Here is a 22,844-nt window from a genome sequence, read left to right as displayed (position 1 = left end):
ACTGAAGTCCTTCGTCACCACCACCACCGCCACCACCAAGACCGTGTCCACCATCACCCCGGCAGCCCTGGCACCGTCACCAACGGCACCAAAGGCCACCACCACCATCGCCAGCAGCGGCGGCACCAAGTCATCCACCAGCAACAACACAAGTACCAGCTCAGCCAGTACCTCCCCCCCGCCCCGGCCGCCCCTCTGGCCCAACATCCCCACACCTGTCGCCTGCCTCCTCGCCCCCTCCTTTCCAGGTCCTCACTGGTCAATGATCCTGGGTGGCATTTGTCCTGTTGGCCTCTCTGAATCTCAACCCCAGGACGACCCCTGAGACCTGACTGACTGTCCCAATGATAGGTGACTGAAGTCTCCGGGGCTGTGGAATTCCTCACCCCGCTGGGACGGCTCCTAGACCCGGTCCCCCATCTCTCTGTGTTTCCCGTGCTTGCCTGCCTACCGGCTTCCCACCCACGTCCCCCTGCACCCCACCCGTTGGCCCGAGCGCCCTGCAGTACAACACAGCATAGCACAGCACAGCAGTCTCCCCCCGCACCACCGCCATGGTCCTCTCCCACCACGGGGGACTCCAGCTTTTTTACGCCGGGACCCACTCCCCACCACTTGCCGCGTGCTGCTCCTGCCAGCCTCCAGGCTAGACCCCTGCCACCCGCCACCCACCCCGTGTACCCCACACCCATCTCTCACACTCAAGGCCAGCAGTCGGACCTCCCACAGGCTCCTCAGGCACACTCCTACTCCGTCTCCTCCCCTACCTCAGATCTGAGCTCACCCTCCCGCACACGTGCACGCGTGCCGGGTAAGACGCCCCAAGCCTCCGCAGAGACCCTGCCTGAGTGGCCAGCCACGCTCTCGGCCGGGTCCGCAAGCCCCACACTTCCCCGCCCGGCACTCCACCCACACATCCGGGCTGCTCCCGGCCCTCCCGTCCTTCTGGGATCCTTGTCGCCCTCTGCCCTAACCCCCGTGGGAGGCCACCCACGGGAGCAAACACCTTCATCCTGCGCTTCCCCCACCGCGGCTGCCTCCCCCCCCCCCACGCACACACACTCACTCACGTACGCATGCACACAGAGGCAAGGGTGCTGAAGGAACTCCCTGTGGTGATGGTAAACACCCGGACGCCCACAGGGGTTCCTTTCCTGGCTGGTACGACCTTGTCCCAATCCAGCGAGTGGGCTGCGGCGGCAGGTTTGGGCGGGGCACGGGCTGTCCGCTTGGGCTCTGAAGGAGACAATCTCTGAACAGAGAGCAAACGCTTGGCGGACAGGGGCGTGAACGTGTTGGCGGGAAGGAGACCCTGGTCTGCGATTTCCCTAGAGGAGCACCCGTAGGAGACGACGCGCACAGGGGTGCAGAGAGGGATGGAGTAGACCCTGGCTGGGTGTACGCTAAGGCTGAATGGGCAATGAGAACATCTTTAAGGTGCCGTCCAGGTCGTGGGTCTGCGGGATGAGGGTAGGGCTGGAGGGGGAGGAGGGTGCTCCAGGGAGCACGCTTGCCACTTTGCCATAGGATTCAGGGGAGTGGTGGTGAGGCGATGTGAGGGACGTGTTGGCTAGAAGTCCACCCTGTGTGTCTCCCGTGCGCCTCCAGCCCCTCCCACCCGCTCGGCCGTTGGGTTTTCCCCACCGGCCTCCCGAATCTCCCCGCTGTCTCACCTGCTCTGCCTGGTGGTCCGGCGACCTGGACGTGCCCAGATTCGCTTTCCCAACCCCACCTCCGGGGCGCCACGGGCCGGCTCTCTGCTCCCATCTCCGCCCAAGGCCAGCACCCACGTGGACCGCAATCGCCGGGCACGGGAGACGCGGCCAGCCCAGAGGTTCGTGGTGTCGGTGCTGGGAAGCTGGGCCGGGCCGTGGCTGGCCGGGGGGAGAGGCAAGGGACCAGGGGCTCCAGCAGGGTACCCGGCTCGAAGAGGTAGATTGCTCACGCTCCCCAGACCTCCTCCCCCACTCCCCCTGCCCCTCTTCCCAGCACCGACACCACGAACTAGCACCTCAGGAAGGAGCAAGGGGTGTCCTGTCAGGGGTGGCGAGGTTTCTCCTGAAGACAGCACTGCAGCCACAGAGGCCAAGCCCCTGGGCTGGCTGGACGTGCGGGCGTCTGCTGGTGGCCATGAGTGGGGATAGAGGGTATCGCGGCCTCTCGGGTTTGGGGCGGAGGAAGAGGGGGAGCCCGGCCAGCGTCCAGGGGAGGCGCCCAAGCCCTGCAGTTGGGCGGCCGGCTGGCGAGGCCAAAAGGCTTGGGCTGGCCGAGGCGACAGGGCAAGGCTTGGGCTAGACGGGGCGGCTGGCCTTGCGTGGGCGCCGAGGCGGCGTGGCAAGGGAGAAGCTGGCTAAAAGGGGCGCGGATGCGCTGGGCAGGTTGGTAGGTAGGCCGAGAGGAAGAAGAAAGGCTTCCCTGACCGGGAATCGAACCCGGGCCGCGGCGGTGAGAGCGCCGAATCCTAACCACTAGACCACCAGGGAGCGGCGGGCTCCACGCCTGGCCCGCACCCCCTGGACCCAGCGCCTCCATACCACCCACGCGCTTCTGCTTTGCCTCCAAGGCCCCCGCCTTGCCACGGCCAGCCGCCCGCCGGCCCTGCCAATCCACCTACCCTGCTGGCAGCACCCTCAAAACGCTGCACGCCTCCTTCCCTCACACACGCGCTCAGCTTCGGCCACGCTCCATGCTCCGGGCTCCGGGCTCCGGGCTCCCGGCTCCCATCGGGCCCGGGCACGAGGGCCCTGGAGCCACGCAAAAGGTTGGCCAGCTGCGTTGGCCGGGAATCGAACCCGGGTCAACTGCTTGGAAGGCAGCTATGCTCACCACTATACCACCAACGCTGCACAGCCCGGGCCGCCCCCAGACGCCGGCCCAGGGTTCGCAGCAGCGCCTTCACGCCTTCTCTCCACCGCCTCGGCCGCCTGGCGCAGCCCTGCCCCGACGTCCTGCCCGACCGCAGCTCGGCGCCGCCACACGTGCCAGCAGCGGCCGCCCGGCGCCCCACCCGCGCCGGCCCGGCGCAGCTGTGCGGCTCCGCAGGCCCCACCGCCCGCCGCCCGCCGCCCGCCTCTGGGGGGCGCTCTGGCCGCCCTGCGGCTCCCGGGCCCTCGCCCCCCGACACACGCTGCCCCTCCCAGACCCGCTGGGCTGGGCCCTTCTCCACCCGCTGGTCCGCGAGCCCACATCCCGCACCGACGGAGGACCCCACACGGCCGCCACCCACCCGTCCCCCGTGCGGCACCCCCTTCCCCCGCTTCCCCGCCACGGGGCAGCGTCGCGTCCCCAAGGAGCGCCTTGAGCACAGCCACTCGTCAGGCGCCGTGGCCACGACAGGAGGCCCTGGCTGGGCTGTGGCGATCCCGCACGCGCGCGCGCCGGAGGGGGGGGGTGGCGAGGAAGGGAAAGGGGTGGCGGTGGTCGACGGCGGGCAGGCGGGACACCCGTCGTCGCCCTGCGCCTCTTGTCGGACGCTGGAGGGAGGAGAAGAAGGGCCCTGGGGGCAAACGTTTGGAGAGAGCGGCGACGCCGGCGACCAAAAAGGGCGTCTTGCCTCCCCGTCGGGGAATCGAACCCCGGTCTCCCGCGTGACAGGCGGGGATACTCACCACTATACTAACGAGGACGGCGGCGGCCACCCGGGCGCCCGACCCCTCTCCGCCTGCCTGCCCACGCCTACCCCTGCCCTCGACGCCCTGCCTTACACAGGCGTCCGCCACACGCCACACCCGACGCGACCCCAAACCAACCGCGTCAGCCCCCACAGCAGTCCCCCTGCCCCCCACTCGGAGTGGACCAGGGACCCGGGCCGGGCGGGCGGCGCTGAATACCCCGAGTGCGCCGCTGCCTACCGCCTGCCAAGCGGAGATCCCGCCGGCAGGAGAGACCCGAGAGGGCAAGCACGGCTGCGAGCAGGAGGACGGGGGCTCAGGATGGCCAGAGGCGGACGACGGAGGGGAGGGGAGGGCAGGGGAGAGCAGGGGAGGGCAGGGGAGGGGGCGGTGGCGGCGCAAGAGGCTGGCCCGACGGCGCCCTCTGGGTGCAGAGCCGGGGATGTGCGAGCGGGGCGGGCGGGCGGCGGCTGCGGCGGGGCGGCCAGTCGGCTGGCCGAGCTCCCGGTCGGCCGGTCCCCGCGCGCGCCCCGTCCCTTGCGCACCCACACAGCCGCCAGCCAGCACCAGCGTTCGCGCCGGGTCCCAGCCAGGCGAGCGGCGACGCGCCCAGGCCCGCCGTCAGGATGGCCGAGCGGTCTAAGGCGCTGCGTTCAGGTCGCAGTCTCCCCTGGAGGCGTGGGTTCGAATCCCACTCCTGACACGCCCCCCTTTTGGCGCGCCCAACGAGGGCACGGGACACCGGCGGGCCTGGACGACGCCCTATAGCAAGCCCCGGCCTGCCTGACGGGCCGCTCCTGCCTGGCACCGGAGCAGAAGGGGCCCAGTATGGAGCCCCGACGCCTCCACCCTCCTGGCCACGGGCTTTGCGCACACACGCCCTCCCCCACCAATTCACGCGCCTTTCCCACCTGATCCCACACCCGCAGGCTTCGGGAACCTCGCGGCACGTCTCTGCTCACCTGCTTTCGGGGGGCTGTCTTTTCCTTCCTCCCTCCCGCTCCCGCTCTCGCTCCCGCTCTCGCTCAGGCTCCCGCTCCGGCTCCGCTGCCGGCGCATGCTCCCGCGCCCGCTCTGGCCCCGGCTCTGGCGTCCGCTCCACTCCCACCGCCCCCTGCGGGCCAGGCGCGTGCGCAAAGGCCAAAAGCCCTCCGCATTCGGTTCTCCACCAGACTCGTGCCTGGTGAACAGCGCCTCGCTCTCCGAGCCGTGCTCTTCAGCCACCAGGAGCACACCGTCCCGCACCCTGTCCTTTCCGCCGGCCCCCATTCCATTCCCTCCACATCCTACGCAGGTGGCCCGTGGTGCCCACGAGGATTTTCCACCTTGACGCCTTGCCCTGGCCACGCCTGCCTGCCTGCCTGCCTGCCTCCCGGGACACAGGCAGCCCAGCCACCTGCTCGCCGGCTAACGCCAGGGCCCTCCCTTCACTGGGCCTGGCCCTGGAGTCCAGCCCGCAAAGGTGGTTCCCATGAGCGCTGGGCGGAGGGAAGCCCTGGATACCCAAGCCACCCACCTGGGCGCCACAGCACATCTCCGCGCCGGAAGCCGCGGCCCGGCCGGGACCCCAGGAGCCCAGAGCGCTCCCTCGCCGCGCCATCGGCCAGCTGGCCACTCTGCCCACGCGCTCCTGCGAGCCAAGATCGCGCTCCTGCCTCACAACCACCGCACCCGAGCTGGGCCCCTAGGGAGAGCTGCGGGCCAGAGCTCAGACACCTTGCTTTGGTCTCCCGGCCTGAGCGGTACTCAGAGGCGCCGGCCGCGCTACCGGGCCTCCGACTTTTCCACACGGCACGCGCGCGCACGCGCGGGGGACACACACACACACACACACACACACACCACCCCACGGCACCCCACGTGCGCACACAACCGCAGCTCCGTTCCCCAGACCCTCCGCTCCCCCCCTGGCCCTTGCACACACTGAGTGGACGAGAAAGCCATCAGCCAAAGGGACTTTGGGTCGGTGCTGACACGAGCTGCTGAAGGGAACGTCAGTGCTCAGCTGCGCCCGCCACATATCCCCCGTGCTGTGTGCGATTCGGGCGCAGGCCGGGCTTGGTCCACCTCCTGGCTTCCCTGGCAACCGACCCCCAGCGGGGCAGTGTCTGGCGCCCCCCCTCCCACCAGGGAGAAAGCACAGGATGAGCCTAGTCAGCCTGCACGCGCCGGTGCCTCGCTCTGCCCGTCTGCGCCGCTCCCTAGGGCTCTGGACGTGCCTGGAGCCTCTTTTTCAGGCCGCCCGTCCGCCTCCTGCTCCCACGAAGCAGATGCTCGCGACTGGCCCCGACCCGCGTCTGGCCGCCGCTGGGGAGCGCCGCTGGGGAAGCCGTCTGTTGAGCACTGCCATCGGTGCATGGGTGGTTCAGTGGTAGAATTCTCGCCTGCCACGCGGGAGGCCCGGGTTCGATTCCCGGCCCATGCAGTGCTCTGTCCCCTTTTGGCCCTGCAGCCCCAACGCTGGCACGGCCCGGCTTCCTCTCTCCAAAGCTCCAGGCACCTGGCCTACACCAACCCTGCTCCCACCGGGGGGGACCGCCCCTGCCCTGCCCCACTCTGACGCCCATTCCCTTCTTCTTGGGCTCTCTTGTCCAGGCGACCAAACTCCACCCTGCATTGGGCCAAGGCCCCTGGCCCGCCCACACGCTCTCTTTGCCCCTTTTCTCTTCGGGACCCCGACCACCCGGCTTGACTCGCCCACTTCGCTTCCAGAAATACTTCCGCGCACCACCACACACCTGTACCCCGATCGCGCCTCGGGGTGTGGGCACGCCCCACCTCGCCCCACCTCCACTCCTTTCGCCACCGCTCCTCCCTCCCTGCCTCACTCTCCCCACACTCCCAAAATCCTCCTGTCTCTGACAACCAGGAACAACCAAGTTGCCACCCCTACCACTGATACATCCCATTCTCCGGCAGGGGCCCTCACAAACTCACTAGGGTGCACCAGGAAGACCACATTCATGGCACAACACCATCGTCCCGACACACGCTCTCTGTTCTCTCTATGCCCTGCTTGGCCACAGTATCCTTCAAATCCCGCCGCTCCTCCATCGCTAAGACCACCGCCAGCACCAGCACTAGCAGCAGCACCACCAGCACCAAGCTCCCCCTCCACCAGCAGCAGCAGCGACAGCACCACCACCACCACCACGAGCCCCCCCGCCCAACAGCAGCACCAGTAGCAGCAGCAGCGGCACCAAGTCCACCAGCAAAGCAGCACCCGGACCATCACCAACATCAGCTCGGCAGCCTCCTTCGACACCACCCCCGCCGCCGCGGCCACCAGCCACCAGCAGGACCAAGTCCACCACCGCACACCACCACGGGCACCATTGCCAACAGCACTAAAGTCCTTCGGCATCACCGCCACCAGCACCAACAGAACCAAGGCCACCACCAGCGCACCGGCATAGGCATCATCGCCAACAGCACTAAGGTCCTCCACCATCACTATCACCCCCCCACACCACCACCACTAGGACCAAGTCCACCACCACACCACCACGGGCACCACTGCCAACAGCACTAAAGTCCTCAACACCACCACCACCACCACCAAGTCCACCATCACCACACCGGCACGGGCACCAAAACCAACAGGACTGAAGTCCTTCACCATCATCACCGCCCCCACCACCATCACCAGAAGGACCAGGTCCACCACCAGCTCACGCGCATGGACATCATCGCCGACGGCACCCAAGTCCTCCACCATCAGTACCACCCCCACACCACGTAGTCTACCCCCAACCCCTCGTACCATAGCAGCAGCAGCAGCAGCAGCAGCAGCAGCAGCAGCAGCAGCAGCAGCAGCAAGACCAAGTCTACCATCACCACACTGGCACAGGCACCATGGCCCACAGCACTGACGTCCTTCACCACCACCACCACCATGACCAAGTCCAGCAGCAGCACCAAGTCCACCACCAGCGCACCAGCATGGACATCATCACCAACAGCACCCAAGTCCTCTACGATCACCACCACCGCCATCGCCACCGCCACCTCCACGAGCTCCACTATCACCACACCGGCACGGGCACCATCGCCAACAGGACTGAAGTCCTTCGTCACCACCACCACCGCCACCACCAAGACCGTGTCCACCATCACCCCGGCAGCCCTGGCACCGTCACCAACGGCACCAAAGGCCACCACCACCATCGCCAGCAGCGGCGGCACCAAGTCATCCACCAGCAACAACACAAGTACCAGCTCAGCCAGTACCTCCCCCCCGCCCCGGCCGCCCCTCTGGCCCAACATCCCCACACCTGTCGCCTGCCTCCTCGCCCCCTCCTTTCCAGGTCCTCACTGGTCAATGATCCTGGGTGGCATTTGTCCTGTTGGCCTCTCTGAATCTCAACCCCAGGACGACCCCTGAGACCTGACTGACTGTCCCAATGATAGGTGACTGAAGTCTCCGGGGCTGTGGAATTCCTCACCCCGCTGGGACGGCTCCTAGACCCGGTCCCCCATCTCTCTGTGTTTCCCGTGCTTGCCTGCCTACCGGCTTCCCACCCACGTCCCCCTGCACCCCACCCGTTGGCCCGAGCGCCCTGCAGTACAACACAGCATAGCACAGCACAGCAGTCTCCCCCCGCACCACCGCCATGGTCCTCTCCCACCACGGGGGACTCCAGCTTTTTTACGCCGGGACCCACTCCCCACCACTTGCCGCGTGCTGCTCCTGCCAGCCTCCAGGCTAGACCCCTGCCACCCGCCACCCACCCCGTGTACCCCACACCCATCTCTCACACTCAAGGCCAGCAGTCGGACCTCCCACAGGCTCCTCAGGCACACTCCTACTCCGTCTCCTCCCCTACCTCAGATCTGAGCTCACCCTCCCGCACACGTGCACGCGTGCCGGGTAAGACGCCCCAAGCCTCCGCAGAGACCCTGCCTGAGTGGCCAGCCACGCTCTCGGCCGGGTCCGCAAGCCCCACACTTCCCCGCCCGGCACTCCACCCACACATCCGGGCTGCTCCCGGCCCTCCCGTCCTTCTGGGATCCTTGTCGCCCTCTGCCCTAACCCCCGTGGGAGGCCACCCACGGGAGCAAACACCTTCATCCTGCGCTTCCCCCACCGCGGCTGCCTCCCCCCCCCCCACGCACACACACTCACTCACGTACGCATGCACACAGAGGCAAGGGTGCTGAAGGAACTCCCTGTGGTGATGGTAAACACCCGGACGCCCACAGGGGTTCCTTTCCTGGCTGGTACGACCTTGTCCCAATCCAGCGAGTGGGCTGCGGCGGCAGGTTTGGGCGGGGCACGGGCTGTCCGCTTGGGCTCTGAAGGAGACAATCTCTGAACAGAGAGCAAACGCTTGGCGGACAGGGGCGTGAACGTGTTGGCGGGAAGGAGACCCTGGTCTGCGATTTCCCTAGAGGAGCACCCGTAGGAGACGACGCGCACAGGGGTGCAGAGAGGGATGGAGTAGACCCTGGCTGGGTGTACGCTAAGGCTGAATGGGCAATGAGAACATCTTTAAGGTGCCGTCCAGGTCGTGGGTCTGCGGGATGAGGGTAGGGCTGGAGGGGGAGGAGGGTGCTCCAGGGAGCACGCTTGCCACTTTGCCATAGGATTCAGGGGAGTGGTGGTGAGGCGATGTGAGGGACGTGTTGGCTAGAAGTCCACCCTGTGTGTCTCCCGTGCGCCTCCAGCCCCTCCCACCCGCTCGGCCGTTGGGTTTTCCCCACCGGCCTCCCGAATCTCCCCGCTGTCTCACCTGCTCTGCCTGGTGGTCCGGCGACCTGGACGTGCCCAGATTCGCTTTCCCAACCCCACCTCCGGGGCGCCACGGGCCGGCTCTCTGCTCCCATCTCCGCCCAAGGCCAGCACCCACGTGGACCGCAATCGCCGGGCACGGGAGACGCGGCCAGCCCAGAGGTTCGTGGTGTCGGTGCTGGGAAGCTGGGCCGGGCCGTGGCTGGCCGGGGGGAGAGGCAAGGGACCAGGGGCTCCAGCAGGGTACCCGGCTCGAAGAGGTAGATTGCTCACGCTCCCCAGACCTCCTCCCCCACTCCCCCTGCCCCTCTTCCCAGCACCGACACCACGAACTAGCACCTCAGGAAGGAGCAAGGGGTGTCCTGTCAGGGGTGGCGAGGTTTCTCCTGAAGACAGCACTGCAGCCACAGAGGCCAAGCCCCTGGGCTGGCTGGACGTGCGGGCGTCTGCTGGTGGCCATGAGTGGGGATAGAGGGTATCGCGGCCTCTCGGGTTTGGGGCGGAGGAAGAGGGGGAGCCCGGCCAGCGTCCAGGGGAGGCGCCCAAGCCCTGCAGTTGGGCGGCCGGCTGGCGAGGCCAAAAGGCTTGGGCTGGCCGAGGCGACAGGGCAAGGCTTGGGCTAGACGGGGCGGCTGGCCTTGCGTGGGCGCCGAGGCGGCGTGGCAAGGGAGAAGCTGGCTAAAAGGGGCGCGGATGCGCTGGGCAGGTTGGTAGGTAGGCCGAGAGGAAGAAGAAAGGCTTCCCTGACCGGGAATCGAACCCGGGCCGCGGCGGTGAGAGCGCCGAATCCTAACCACTAGACCACCAGGGAGCGGCGGGCTCCACGCCTGGCCCGCACCCCCTGGACCCAGCGCCTCCATACCACCCACGCGCTTCTGCTTTGCCTCCAAGGCCCCCGCCTTGCCACGGCCAGCCGCCCGCCGGCCCTGCCAATCCACCTACCCTGCTGGCAGCACCCTCAAAACGCTGCACGCCTCCTTCCCTCACACACGCGCTCAGCTTCGGCCACGCTCCATGCTCCGGGCTCCGGGCTCCGGGCTCCCGGCTCCCATCGGGCCCGGGCACGAGGGCCCTGGAGCCACGCAAAAGGTTGGCCAGCTGCGTTGGCCGGGAATCGAACCCGGGTCAACTGCTTGGAAGGCAGCTATGCTCACCACTATACCACCAACGCTGCACAGCCCGGGCCGCCCCCAGACGCCGGCCCAGGGTTCGCAGCAGCGCCTTCACGCCTTCTCTCCACCGCCTCGGCCGCCTGGCGCAGCCCTGCCCCGACGTCCTGCCCGACCGCAGCTCGGCGCCGCCACACGCGCCAGCAGCGGCCGCCCGGCGCCCCACCCGCGCCGGCCCGGCGCAGCTGTGCGGCTCCGCAGGCCCCACCGCCCGCCGCCCGCCGCCCGCCTCTGGGGGGCGCTCTGGCCGCCCTGCGGCTCCCGGGCCCTCGCCCCCCGACACACGCTGCCCCTCCCAGACCCGCTGGGCTGGGCCCTTCTCCACCCGCTGGTCCGCGAGCCCACATCCCGCACCGACGGAGGACCCCACACGGCCGCCACCCACCCGTCCCCCGTGCGGCACCCCCTTCCCCCGCTTCCCCGCCACGGGGCAGCGTCGCGTCCCCAAGGAGCGCCTTGAGCACAGCCACTCGTCAGGCGCCGTGGCCACGACAGGAGGCCCTGGCTGGGCTGTGGCGATCCCGCACGCGCGCGCGCCGGAGGGGGGGGGTGGCGAGGAAGGGAAAGGGGTGGCGGTGGTCGACGGCGGGCAGGCGGGACACCCGTCGTCGCCCTGCGCCTCTTGTCGGACGCTGGAGGGAGGAGAAGAAGGGCCCTGGGGGCAAACGTTTGGAGAGAGCGGCGACGCCGGCGACCAAAAAGGGCGTCTTGCCTCCCCGTCGGGGAATCGAACCCCGGTCTCCCGCGTGACAGGCGGGGATACTCACCACTATACTAACGAGGACGGCGGCGGCCACCCGGGCGCCCGACCCCTCTCCGCCTGCCTGCCCACGCCTACCCCTGCCCTCGACGCCCTGCCTTACACAGGCGTCCGCCACACGCCACACCCGACGCGACCCCAAACCAACCGCGTCAGCCCCCACAGCAGTCCCCCTGCCCCCCACTCGGAGTGGACCAGGGACCCGGGCCGGGCGGGCGGCGCTGAATACCCCGAGTGCGCCGCTGCCTACCGCCTGCCAAGCGGAGATCCCGCCGGCAGGAGAGACCCGAGAGGGCAAGCACGGCTGCGAGCAGGAGGACGGGGGCTCAGGATGGCCAGAGGCGGACGACGGAGGGGAGGGGAGGGCAGGGGAGAGCAGGGGAGGGCAGGGGAGGGGGCGGTGGCGGCGCAAGAGGCTGGCCCGACGGCGCCCTCTGGGTGCAGAGCCGGGGATGTGCGAGCGGGGCGGGCGGGCGGCGGCTGCGGCGGGGCGGCCAGTCGGCTGGCCGAGCTCCCGGTCGGCCGGTCCCCGCGCGCGCCCCGTCCCTTGCGCACCCACACAGCCGCCAGCCAGCACCAGCGTTCGCGCCGGGTCCCAGCCAGGCGAGCGGCGACGCGCCCAGGCCCGCCGTCAGGATGGCCGAGCGGTCTAAGGCGCTGCGTTCAGGTCGCAGTCTCCCCTGGAGGCGTGGGTTCGAATCCCACTCCTGACACGCCCCCCTTTTGGCGCGCCCAACGAGGGCACGGGACACCGGCGGGCCTGGACGACGCCCTATAGCAAGCCCCGGCCTGCCTGACGGGCCGCTCCTGCCTGGCACCGGAGCAGAAGGGGCCCAGTATGGAGCCCCGACGCCTCCACCCTCCTGGCCACGGGCTTTGCGCACACACGCCCTCCCCCACCAATTCACGCGCCTTTCCCACCTGATCCCACACCCGCAGGCTTCGGGAACCTCGCGGCACGTCTCTGCTCACCTGCTTTCGGGGGGCTGTCTTTTCCTTCCTCCCTCCCGCTCCCGCTCTCGCTCCCGCTCTCGCTCAGGCTCCCGCTCCGGCTCCGCTGCCGGCGCATGCTCCCGCGCCCGCTCTGGCCCCGGCTCTGGCGTCCGCTCCACTCCCACCGCCCCCTGCGGGCCAGGCGCGTGCGCAAAGGCCAAAAGCCCTCCGCATTCGGTTCTCCACCAGACTCGTGCCTGGTGAACAGCGCCTCGCTCTCCGAGCCGTGCTCTTCAGCCACCAGGAGCACACCGTCCCGCACCCTGTCCTTTCCGCCGGCCCCCATTCCATTCCCTCCACATCCTACGCAGGTGGCCCGTGGTGCCCACGAGGATTTTCCACCTTGACGCCTTGCCCTGGCCACGCCTGCCTGCCTGCCTGCCTGCCTCCCGGGACACAGGCAGCCCAGCCACCTGCTCGCCGGCTAACGCCAGGGCCCTCCCTTCACTGGGCCTGGCCCTGGAGTCCAGCCCGCAAAGGTGGTTCCCATGAGCGCTGGGCGGAGGGAAGCCCTGGATACCCAAGCCACCCACCTGGGCGCCACAGCACATCTCCGCGCCGGAAGCCGCGGCCCGGCCGGGACCCCAGGAGCCCAGAGCGCTCCCTCGCCGCGCCATCGGCCAGCTGGCCACTCTGCCCACGCGCTCCTGCGAGCCAAGATCGCGCTCCTGCCTCACAACCACCGCACCCGAGCTGGGCCCCTAGGGAGAGCTGCGGGCCAGAGCTCAGACACCTTGCTTTGGTCTCCCGGCCTGAGCGGTACTCAGAGGCGCCGGCCGCGCTACCGGGCCTCCGACTTCTCCACACGGCACGCGCGCGCACGCGCGGGGGACACACACACACACACACACACACACACCACCCCACGGCACCCCACGTGCGCACACAACCGCAGCTCCGTTCCCCAGACCCTCCGCTCCCCCCCTGGCCCTTGCACACACTGAGTGGACGAGAAAGCCATCAGCCAAAGGGACTTTGGGTCGGTGCTGACACGAGCTGCTGAAGGGAACGTCAGTGCTCAGCTGCGCCCGCCACACATCCCCCGTGCTGTGTGCGATTCGGGCGCAGGCCGGGCTTGGTCCACCTCCTGGCTTCCCTGGCAACCGACCCCCAGCGGGGCAGTGTCTGGCGCCCCCCCTCCCACCAGGGAGAAAGCACAGGATGAGCCTAGTCAGCCTGCACGCGCCGGTGCCTCGCTCTGCCCGTCTGCGCCGCTCCCTAGGGCTCTGGACGTGCCTGGAGCCTCTTTTTCAGGCCGCCCGTCCGCCTCCTGCTCCCACGAAGCAGATGCTCGCGACTGGCCCCGACCCGCGTCTGGCCGCCGCTGGGGAGCGCCGCTGGGGAAGCCGTCTGTTGAGCACTGCCATCGGTGCATGGGTGGTTCAGTGGTAGAATTCTCGCCTGCCACGCGGGAGGCCCGGGTTCGATTCCCGGCCCATGCAGTGCTCTGTCCCCTTTTGGCCCTGCAGCCCCAACGCTGGCACGGCCCGGCTTCCTCTCTCCAAAGCTCCAGGCACCTGGCCTACACCAACCCTGCTCCCACCGGGGGGGACCGCCCCTGCCCTGCCCCACTCTGACGCCCATTCCCTTCTTCTTGGGCTCTCTTGTCCAGGCGACCAAACTCCACCCTGCATTGGGCCAAGGCCCCTGGCCCGCCCACACGCTCTCTTTGCCCCTTTTCTCTTCGGGACCCCCGACCACCCGGCTTGACTCGCCCACTTCGCTTCCAGAAATACTTCCGCGCACCACCACACACCTGTACCCCGATCGCGCCTCGGGGTGTGGGCACGCCCCACCTCGCCCCACCTCCACTCCTTTCGCCACCGCTCCTCCCTCCCTGCCTCACTCTCCCCACACTCCCAAAATCCTCCTGTCTCTGACAACCAGGAACAACCAAGTTGCCACCCCTACCACTGATACATCCCATTCTCCGGCAGGGGCCCTCACAAACTCACTAGGGTGCACCAGGAAGACCACATTCATGGCACAACACCATCGTCCCGACACACGCTCTCTGTTCTCTCTATGCCCTGCTTGGCCACAGTATCCTTCAAATCCCGCCGCTCCTCCATCGCTAAGACCACCGCCAGCACCAGCACTAGCAGCAGCACCACCAGCACCAAGCTCCCCCTCCACCAGCAGCAGCAGCGACAGCACCACCACCACCACCACGAGCCCCCCCGCCCAACAGCAGCACCAGTAGCAGCAGCAGCGGCACCAAGTCCACCAGCAAAGCAGCACCCGGACCATCACCAACATCAGCTCGGCAGCCTCCTTCGACACCACCCCCGCCGCCGCGGCCACCAGCCACCAGCAGGACCAAGTCCACCACCGCACACCACCACGGGCACCATTGCCAACAGCACTAAAGTCCTTCGGCATCACCGCCACCAGCACCAACAGAACCAAGGCCACCACCAGCGCACCGGCATAGGCATCATCGCCAACAGCACTAAGGTCCTCCACCATCACTATCACCCCCCCACACCACCACCACTAGGACCAAGTCCACCACCACACCACCACGGGCACCACTGCCAACAGCACTAAAGTCCTCAACACCACCACCACCACCACCAAGTCCACCATCACCACACCGGCACGGGCACCAAAACCAACAGGACTGAAGTCCTTCACCATCATCACCGCCCCCACCACCATCACCAGAAGGACCAGGTCCACCACCAGCTCACGCGCATGGACATCATCGCCGACGGCACCCAAGTCCTCCACCATCAGTACCACCCCCACACCACGTAGTCTACCCCCAACCCCTCGTACCATAGCAGCAGCAGCAGCAGCAGCAGCAGCAGCAGCAGCAGCAGCAGCAGCAGCAGCAGCAAGACCAAGTCTACCATCACCACACTGGCACAGGCACCATGGCCCACAGCACTGACGTCCTTCACCACCACCACCACCATGACCAAGTCCAGCAGCAGCACCAAGTCCACCACCAGCGCACCAGCATGGACATCATCACCAACAGCACCCAAGTCCTCTACGATCACCACCACCGCCATCGCCACCGCCACCTCCACGAGCTCCACTATCACCACACCGGCACGGGCACCATCGCCAACAGGACTGAAGTCCTTCGTCACCACCACCACCGCCACCACCAAGACCGTGTCCACCATCACCCCGGCAGCCCTGGCACCGTCACCAACGGCACCAAAGGCCACCACCACCATCGCCAGCAGCGGCGGCACCAAGTCATCCACCAGCAACAACACAAGTACCAGCTCAGCCAGTACCTCCCCCCCGCCCCGGCCGCCCCTCTGGCCCAACATCCCCACACCTGTCGCCTGCCTCCTCGCCCCCTCCTTTCCAGGTCCTCACTGGTCAATGATCCTGGGTGGCATTTGTCCTGTTGGCCTCTCTGAATCTCAACCCCAGGACGACCCCTGAGACCTGACTGACTGTCCCAATGATAGGTGACTGAAGTCTCCGGGGCTGTGGAATTCCTCACCCCGCTGGGACGGCTCCTAGACCCGGTCCCCCATCTCTCTGTGTTTCCCGTGCTTGCCTGCCTACCGGCTTCCCACCCACGTCCCCCTGCACCCCACCCGTTGGCCCGAGCGCCCTGCAGTACAACACAGCATAGCACAGCACAGCAGTCTCCCCCCGCACCACCGCCATGGTCCTCTCCCACCACGGGGGACTCCAGCTTTTTTACGCCGGGACCCACTCCCCACCACTTGCCGCGTGCTGCTCCTGCCAGCCTCCAGGCTAGACCCCTGCCACCCGCCACCCACCCCGTGTACCCCACACCCATCTCTCACACTCAAGGCCAGCAGTCGGACCTCCCACAGGCTCCTCAGGCACACTCCTACTCCGTCTCCTCCCCTACCTCAGATCTGAGCTCACCCTCCCGCACACGTGCACGCGTGCCGGGTAAGACGCCCCAAGCCTCCGCAGAGACCCTGCCTGAGTGGCCAGCCACGCTCTCGGCCGGGTCCGCAAGCCCCACACTTCCCCGCCCGGCACTCCACCCACACATCCGGGCTGCTCCCGGCCCTCCCGTCCTTCTGGGATCCTTGTCGCCCTCTGCCCTAACCCCCGTGGGAGGCCACCCACGGGAGCAAACACCTTCATCCTGCGCTTCCCCCACCGCGGCTGCCTCCCCCCCCCCCACGCACACACACTCACTCACGTACGCATGCACACAGAGGCAAGGGTGCTGAAGGAACTCCCTGTGGTGATGGTAAACACCCGGACGCCCACAGGGGTTCCTTTCCTGGCTGGTACGACCTTGTCCCAATCCAGCGAGTGGGCTGCGGCGGCAGGTTTGGGCGGGGCACGGGCTGTCCGCTTGGGCTCTGAAGGAGACAATCTCTGAACAGAGAGCAAACGCTTGGCGGACAGGGGCGTGAACGTGTTGGCGGGAAGGAGACCCTGGTCTGCGATTTCCCTAGAGGAGCACCCGTAGGAGACGACGCGCACAGGGGTGCAGAGAGGGATGGAGTAGACCCTGGCTGGGTGTACGCTAAGGCTGAATGGGCAATGAGAACATCTTTAAGGTGCCGTCCAGGTCGTGGGTCTGCGGGATGAGGGTAGGGCTGGAGGGGGAGGAGGGTGCTCCAGGGAGCACGCTTGCCACTTTGCCATAGGATTCAGGGGAGTGGTGGTGAGGCGATGTGAGGGACGTGTTGGCTAGAAGTCCACCCTGTGTGTCTCCCGTGCGCCTCCAGCCCCTCCCACCCGCTCGGCCGTTGGGTTTTCCCCACCGGCCTCCCGAATCTCCCCGCTGTCTCACCTGCTCTGCCTGGTGGTCCGGCGACCTGGACGTGCCCAGATTCGCTTTCCCAACCCCACCTCCGGGGCGCCACGGGCCGGCTCTCTGCTCCCATCTCCGCCCAAGGCCAGCACCCACGTGGACCGCAATCGCCGGGCACGGGAGACGCGGCCAGCCCAGAGGTTCGTGGTGTCGGTGCTGGGAAGCTGGGCCGGGCCGTGGCTGGCCGGGGGGAGAGGCAAGGGACCAGGGGCTCCAGCAGGGTACCCGGCTCGAAGAGGTAGATTGCTCACGCTCCCCAGACCTCCTCCCCCACTCCCCCTGCCCCTCTTCCCAGCACCGACACCACGAACTAGCACCTCAGGAAGGAGCAAGGGGTGTCCTGTCAGGGGTGGCGAGGTTTCTCCTGAAGACAGCACTGCAGCCACAGAGGCCAAGCCCCTGGGCTGGCTGGACGTGCGGGCGTCTGCTGGTGGCCATGAGTGGGGATAGAGGGTATCGCGGCCTCTCGGGTTTGGGGCGGAGGAAGAGGGGGAGCCCGGCCAGCGTCCAGGGGAGGCGCCCAAGCCCTGCAGTTGGGCGGCCGGCTGGCGAGGCCAAAAGGCTTGGGCTGGCCGAGGCGACAGGGCAAGGCTTGGGCTAGACGGGGCGGCTGGCCTTGCGTGGGCGCCGAGGCGGCGTGGCAAGGGAGAAGCTGGCTAAAAGGGGCGCGGATGCGCTGGGCAGGTTGGTAGGTAGGCCGAGAGGAAGAAGAAAGGCTTCCCTGACCGGGAATCGAACCCGGGCCGCGGCGGTGAGAGCGCCGAATCCTAACCACTAGACCACCAGGGAGCGGCGGGCTCCACGCCTGGCCCGCACCCCCTGGACCCAGCGCCTCCATACCACCCACGCGCTTCTGCTTTGCCTCCAAGGCCCCCGCCTTGCCACGGCCAGCCGCCCGCCGGCCCTGCCAATCCACCTACCCTGCTGGCAGCACCCTCAAAACGCTGCACGCCTCCTTCCCTCACACACGCGCTCAGCTTCGGCCACGCTCCATGCTCCGGGCTCCGGGCTCCGGGCTCCCATCGGGCCCGGGCACGAGGGCCCTGGAGCCACGCAAAAGGTTGGCCAGCTGCGTTGGCCGGGAATCGAACCCGGGTCAACTGCTTGGAAGGCAGCTATGCTCACCACTATACCACCAACGCTGCACAGCCCGGGCCGCCCCCAGACGCCGGCCCAGGGTTCGCAGCAGCGCCTTCACGCCTTCTCTCCACCGCCTCGGCCGCCTGGCGCAGCCCTGCCCCGACGTCCTGCCCGACCGCAGCTCGGCGCCGCCACACGCGCCAGCAGCGGCCGCCCGGCGCCCCACCCGCGCCGGCCCGGCGCAGCTGTGCGGCTCCGCAGGCCCCACCGCCCGCCGCCCGCCGCCCGCCTCTGGGGGGCGCTCTGGCCGCCCTGCGGCTCCCGGGCCCTCGCCCCCCGACACACGCTGCCCCTCCCAGACCCGCTGGCCTGGGCCCTTCTCCACCCGCTGGTCCGCGAGCCCACATCCCGCACCGACGGAGGACCCCACACGGCCGCCACCCACCCGTCCCCCGTGCGGCACCCCCTTCCCCCGCTTCCCCGCCACGGGGCAGCGTCGCGTCCCCAAGGAGCGCCTTGAGCACAGCCACTCGTCAGGCGCCGTGGCCACGACAGGAGGCCCTGGCTGGGCTGTGGCGATCCCGCACGCGCGCGCGCCGGAGGGGGGGGTGGCGAGGAAGGGAAAGGGGTGGCGGTGGTCGACGGCGGGCAGGCGGGACACCCGTCGTCGCCCTGCGCCTCTTGTCGGACGCTGGAGGGAGGAGAAGAAGGGCCCTGGGGGCAAACGTTTGGAGAGAGCGGCGACGCCGGCGACCAAAAAGGGCGTCTTGCCTCCCCGTCGGGGAATCGAACCCCGGTCTCCCGCGTGACAGGCGGGGATACTCACCACTATACTAACGAGGACGGCGGCGGCCACCCGGGCGCCCGACCCCTCTCCGCCTGCCTGCCCACGCCTACCCCTGCCCTCGACGCCCTGCCTTACACAGGCGTCCGCCACACGCCACACCCGACGCGACCCCAAACCAACCGCGTCAGCCCCCACAGCAGTCCCCCTGCCCCCCACTCGGAGTGGACCAGGGACCCGGGCCGGGCGGGCGGCGCTGAATACCCCGAGTGCGCCGCTGCCTACCGCCTGCCAAGCGGAGATCCCGCCGGCAGGAGAGACCCGAGAGGGCAAGCACGGCTGCGAGCAGGAGGACGGGGGCTCAGGATGGCCAGAGGCGGACGACGGAGGGGAGGGGAGGGCAGGGGAGAGCAGGGGAGGGCAGGGGAGGGGGCGGTGGCGGCGCAAGAGGCTGGCCCGACGGCGCCCTCTGGGTGCAGAGCCGGGGATGTGCGAGCGGGGCGGGCGGGCGGCGGCTGCGGCGGGGCGGCCAGTCGGCTGGCCGAGCTCCCGGTCGGCCGGTCCCCGCGCGCGCCCCGTCCCTTGCGCACCCACACAGCCGCCAGCCAGCACCAGCGTTCGCGCCGGGTCCCAGCCAGGCGAGCGGCGACGCGCCCAGGCCCGCCGTCAGGATGGCCGAGCGGTCTAAGGCGCTGCGTTCAGGTCGCAGTCTCCCCTGGAGGCGTGGGTTCGAATCCCACTCCTGACACGCCCCCCTTTTGGCGCGCCCAACGAGGGCACGGGACACCGGCGGGCCTGGACGACGCCCTATAGCAAGCCCCGGCCTGCCTGACGGGCCGCTCCTGCCTGGCACCGGAGCAGAAGGGGCCCAGTATGGAGCCCCGACGCCTCCACCCTCCTGGCCACGGGCTTTGCGCACACACGCCCTCCCCCACCAATTCACGCGCCTTTCCCACCTGATCCCACACCCGCAGGCTTCGGGAACCTCGCGGCACGTCTCTGCTCACCTGCTTTCGGGGGGCTGTCTTTTCCTTCCTCCCTCCCGCTCCCGCTCTCGCTCCCGCTCTCGCTCCCGCTCTCGCTCAGGCTCCCGCTCCGGCTCCGCTGCCGGCGCATGCTCCCGCGCCCGCTCTGGCCCCGGCTCTGGCGTCCGCTCCACTCCCACCGCCCCCTGCGGGCCAGGCGCGTGCGCAAAGGCCAAAAGCCCTCCGCATTCGGTTCTCCACCAGACTCGTGCCTGGTGAACAGCGCCTCGCTCTCCGAGCCGTGCTCTTCAGCCACCAGGAGCACACCGTCCCGCACCCTGTCCTTTCCGCCGGCCCCCATTCCATTCCCTCCACATCCTACGCAGGTGGCCCGTGGTGCCCACGAGGATTTTCCACCTTGACGCCTTGCCCTGGCCACGCCTGCCTGCCTGCCTGCCTGCCTCCCGGGACACAGGCAGCCCAGCCACCTGCTCGCCGGCTAACGCCAGGGCCCTCCCTTCACTGGGCCTGGCCCTGGAGTCCAGCCCGCAAAGGTGGTTCCCATGAGCGCTGGGCGGAGGGAAGCCCTGGATACCCAAGCCACCCACCTGGGCGCCACAGCACATCTCCGCGCCGGAAGCCGCGGCCCGGCCGGGACCCCAGGAGCCCAGAGCGCTCCCTCGCCGCGCCATCGGCCAGCTGGCCACTCTGCCCACGCGCTCCTGCGAGCCAAGATCGCGCTCCTGCCTCACAACCACCGCACCCGAGCTGGGCCCCTAGGGAGAGCTGCGGGCCAGAGCTCAGACACCTTGCTTTGGTCTCCCGGCCTGAGCGGTACTCAGAGGCGCCGGCCGCGCTACCGGGCCTCCGACTTCTCCACACGGCACGCGCGCGCACGCGCGGGGGACACACACACACACACACACACACACACCACCCCACGGCACCCCACGTGCGCACACAACCGCAGCTCCGTTCCCCAGACCCTCCGCTCCCCCCCTGGCCCTTGCACACACTGAGTGGACGAGAAAGCCATCAGCCAAAGGGACTTTGGGTCGGTGCTGACACGAGCTGCTGAAGGGAACGTCAGTGCTCAGCTGCGCCCGCCACACATCCCCCGTGCTGTGTGCGATTCGGGCGCAGGCCGGGCTTGGTCCACCTCCTGGCTTCCCTGGCAACCGACCCCCAGCGGGGCAGTGTCTGGCGCCCCCCCCTCCCACCAGGGAGAAAGCACAGGATGAGCCTAGTCAGCCTGCACGCGCCGGTGCCTCGCTCTGCCCGTCTGCGCCGCTCCCTAGGGCTCTGGACGTGCCTGGAGCCTCTTTTTCAGGCCGCCCGTCCGCCTCCTGCTCCCACGAAGCAGATGCTCGCGACTGGCCCCGACCCGCGTCTGGCCGCCGCTGGGGAGCGCCGCTGGGGAAGCCGTCTGTTGACCACTGCCATCGGTGCATGGGTGGTTCAGTGGTAGAATTCTCGCCTGCCACGCGGGAGGCCCGGGTTCGATTCCCGGCCCATGCAGTGCTCTGTCCCCTTTTGGCCCTGCAGCCCCAACGCTGGCACGGCCCGGCTTCCTCTCTCCAAAGCTCCAGGCACCTGGCCTACACCAACCCTGCTCCCACCGGGGGGGACCGCCCCTGCCCTGCCCCACTCTGACGCCCATTCCCTTCTTCTTGGGCTCTCTTGTCCAGGCGACCAAACTCCACCCTGCATTGGGCCAAGGCCCCTGGCCCGCCCACACGCTCTCTTTGCCCCTTTTCTCTTCGGGACCCCGACCACCCGGCTTGACTCGCCCACTTCGCTTCCAGAAATACTTCCGCGCACCACCACACACCTGTACCCCGATCGCGCCTCGGGGTGTGGGCACGCCCCACCTCGCCCCACCTCCACTCCTTTCGCCACCGCTCCTCCCTCCCTGCCTCACTCTCCCCACACTCCCAAAATCCTCCTGTCTCTGACAACCAGGAACAACCAAGTTGCCACCCCTACCACTGATACATCCCATTCTCCGGCAGGGGCCCTCACAAACTCACTAGGGTGCACCAGGAAGACCACATTCATGGCACAACACCATCGTCCCGACACACGCTCTCTGTTCTCTCTATGCCCTGCTTGGCCACAGTATCCTTCAAATCCCGCCGCTCCTCCATCGCTAAGACCACCGCCAGCACCAGCACTAGCAGCAGCACCACCAGCACCAAGCTCCCCCTCCACCAGCAGCAGCAGCAGCAGCGACAGCACCACCACCACCACCACGAGCCCCCCCGCCCAACAGCAGCACCAGTAGCAGCAGCAGCGGCACCAAGTCCACCAGCAAAGCAGCACCCGGACCATCACCAACATCAGCTCGGCAGCCTCCTTCGACACCACCCCCCGCCGCCGCGGCCACCAGCCACCAGCAGGACCAAGTCCACCACCGCACACCACCACGGGCACCATTGCCAACAGCACTAAAGTCCTTCGGCATCACCGCCACCAGCACCAACAGAACCAAGGCCACCACCAGCGCACCGGCATAGGCATCATCGCCAACAGCACTAAGGTCCTCCACCATCACTATCACCCCCCCCACACCACCACCACTAGGACCAAGTCCACCACCACACCACCACGGGCACCACTGCCAACAGCACTAAAGTCCTCAACACCACCACCACCACCACCAAGTCCACCATCACCACACCGGCACGGGCACCAAAACCAACAGGACTGAAGTCCTTCACCATCATCACCGCCCCCACCACCATCACCAGAAGGACCAGGTCCACCACCAGCTCACGCGCATGGACATCATCGCCGACGGCACCCAAGTCCTCCACCATCAGTACCACCCCCACACCACGTAGTCTACCCCCAACCCCTCGTACCATAGCAGCAGCAGCAGCAGCAGCAGCAGCAGCAGCAGCAGCAGCAGCAGCAGCAGCAGCAGCAGCAAGACCAAGTCTACCATCACCACACTGGCACAGGCACCATGGCC

General features: G+C 68.4%; 15 non-coding genes across 15 annotated transcripts; 6 read left to right on the top strand and 9 right to left on the bottom strand.

Moving 5' to 3' along the window:
• Positions 1-2,411: 2,411 nt before the first annotated feature.
• Positions 2,412-2,483, bottom strand: TRNAE-CUC (transfer RNA glutamic acid (anticodon CUC)). Its single transcript has one exon. It is a non-coding gene; the product is annotated as a tRNA-Glu (tRNA).
• A 288-nt stretch (positions 2,484-2,771) lies between these two features.
• TRNAG-UCC (transfer RNA glycine (anticodon UCC)) lies at positions 2,772-2,843 on the bottom strand. Its single transcript has one exon. It is a non-coding gene; the product is annotated as a tRNA-Gly (tRNA).
• Positions 2,844-3,553: 710 nt separating this feature from the next.
• Positions 3,554-3,625, bottom strand: TRNAD-GUC (transfer RNA aspartic acid (anticodon GUC)). Its single transcript has one exon. It is a non-coding gene; the product is annotated as a tRNA-Asp (tRNA).
• Positions 3,626-4,231: 606 nt separating this feature from the next.
• TRNAL-CAG (transfer RNA leucine (anticodon CAG)) lies at positions 4,232-4,314 on the top strand. The gene has a single exon. It is a non-coding gene; the product is annotated as a tRNA-Leu (tRNA).
• Positions 4,315-5,965: 1,651 nt separating this feature from the next.
• TRNAG-GCC (transfer RNA glycine (anticodon GCC)) lies at positions 5,966-6,036 on the top strand. Its single transcript has one exon. It is a non-coding gene; the product is annotated as a tRNA-Gly (tRNA).
• A 4,045-nt stretch (positions 6,037-10,081) lies between these two features.
• TRNAE-CUC (transfer RNA glutamic acid (anticodon CUC)) lies at positions 10,082-10,153 on the bottom strand. The gene has a single exon. It is a non-coding gene; the product is annotated as a tRNA-Glu (tRNA).
• A 288-nt stretch (positions 10,154-10,441) lies between these two features.
• TRNAG-UCC (transfer RNA glycine (anticodon UCC)) lies at positions 10,442-10,513 on the bottom strand. The gene has a single exon. It is a non-coding gene; the product is annotated as a tRNA-Gly (tRNA).
• Positions 10,514-11,223: 710 nt separating this feature from the next.
• TRNAD-GUC (transfer RNA aspartic acid (anticodon GUC)) lies at positions 11,224-11,295 on the bottom strand. Its single transcript has one exon. It is a non-coding gene; the product is annotated as a tRNA-Asp (tRNA).
• A 606-nt stretch (positions 11,296-11,901) lies between these two features.
• TRNAL-CAG (transfer RNA leucine (anticodon CAG)) lies at positions 11,902-11,984 on the top strand. Its single transcript has one exon. It is a non-coding gene; the product is annotated as a tRNA-Leu (tRNA).
• Positions 11,985-13,635: 1,651 nt separating this feature from the next.
• On the top strand, positions 13,636-13,706 carry TRNAG-GCC (transfer RNA glycine (anticodon GCC)). The gene has a single exon. It is a non-coding gene; the product is annotated as a tRNA-Gly (tRNA).
• A 4,052-nt stretch (positions 13,707-17,758) lies between these two features.
• TRNAE-CUC (transfer RNA glutamic acid (anticodon CUC)) lies at positions 17,759-17,830 on the bottom strand. The gene has a single exon. It is a non-coding gene; the product is annotated as a tRNA-Glu (tRNA).
• Positions 17,831-18,111: 281 nt separating this feature from the next.
• On the bottom strand, positions 18,112-18,183 carry TRNAG-UCC (transfer RNA glycine (anticodon UCC)). The gene has a single exon. It is a non-coding gene; the product is annotated as a tRNA-Gly (tRNA).
• A 709-nt stretch (positions 18,184-18,892) lies between these two features.
• Positions 18,893-18,964, bottom strand: TRNAD-GUC (transfer RNA aspartic acid (anticodon GUC)). The gene has a single exon. It is a non-coding gene; the product is annotated as a tRNA-Asp (tRNA).
• Positions 18,965-19,570: 606 nt separating this feature from the next.
• Positions 19,571-19,653, top strand: TRNAL-CAG (transfer RNA leucine (anticodon CAG)). Its single transcript has one exon. It is a non-coding gene; the product is annotated as a tRNA-Leu (tRNA).
• A 1,664-nt stretch (positions 19,654-21,317) lies between these two features.
• On the top strand, positions 21,318-21,388 carry TRNAG-GCC (transfer RNA glycine (anticodon GCC)). Its single transcript has one exon. It is a non-coding gene; the product is annotated as a tRNA-Gly (tRNA).
• Positions 21,389-22,844: the final 1,456 nt, after the last annotated feature.

This window comes from Ursus americanus, chromosome 2 (assembly GCF_024610735.1).
Source record: "Ursus americanus isolate L20-20 chromosome 2, mUrsAme1.1.p, whole genome shotgun sequence".
Lineage (NCBI taxonomy): Eukaryota > Metazoa > Chordata > Mammalia > Carnivora > Ursidae > Ursus > Ursus americanus.
Note: the sequence above shows the minus strand (reverse complement) of the source record. Positions and strands in the feature narration are given on the sequence as shown.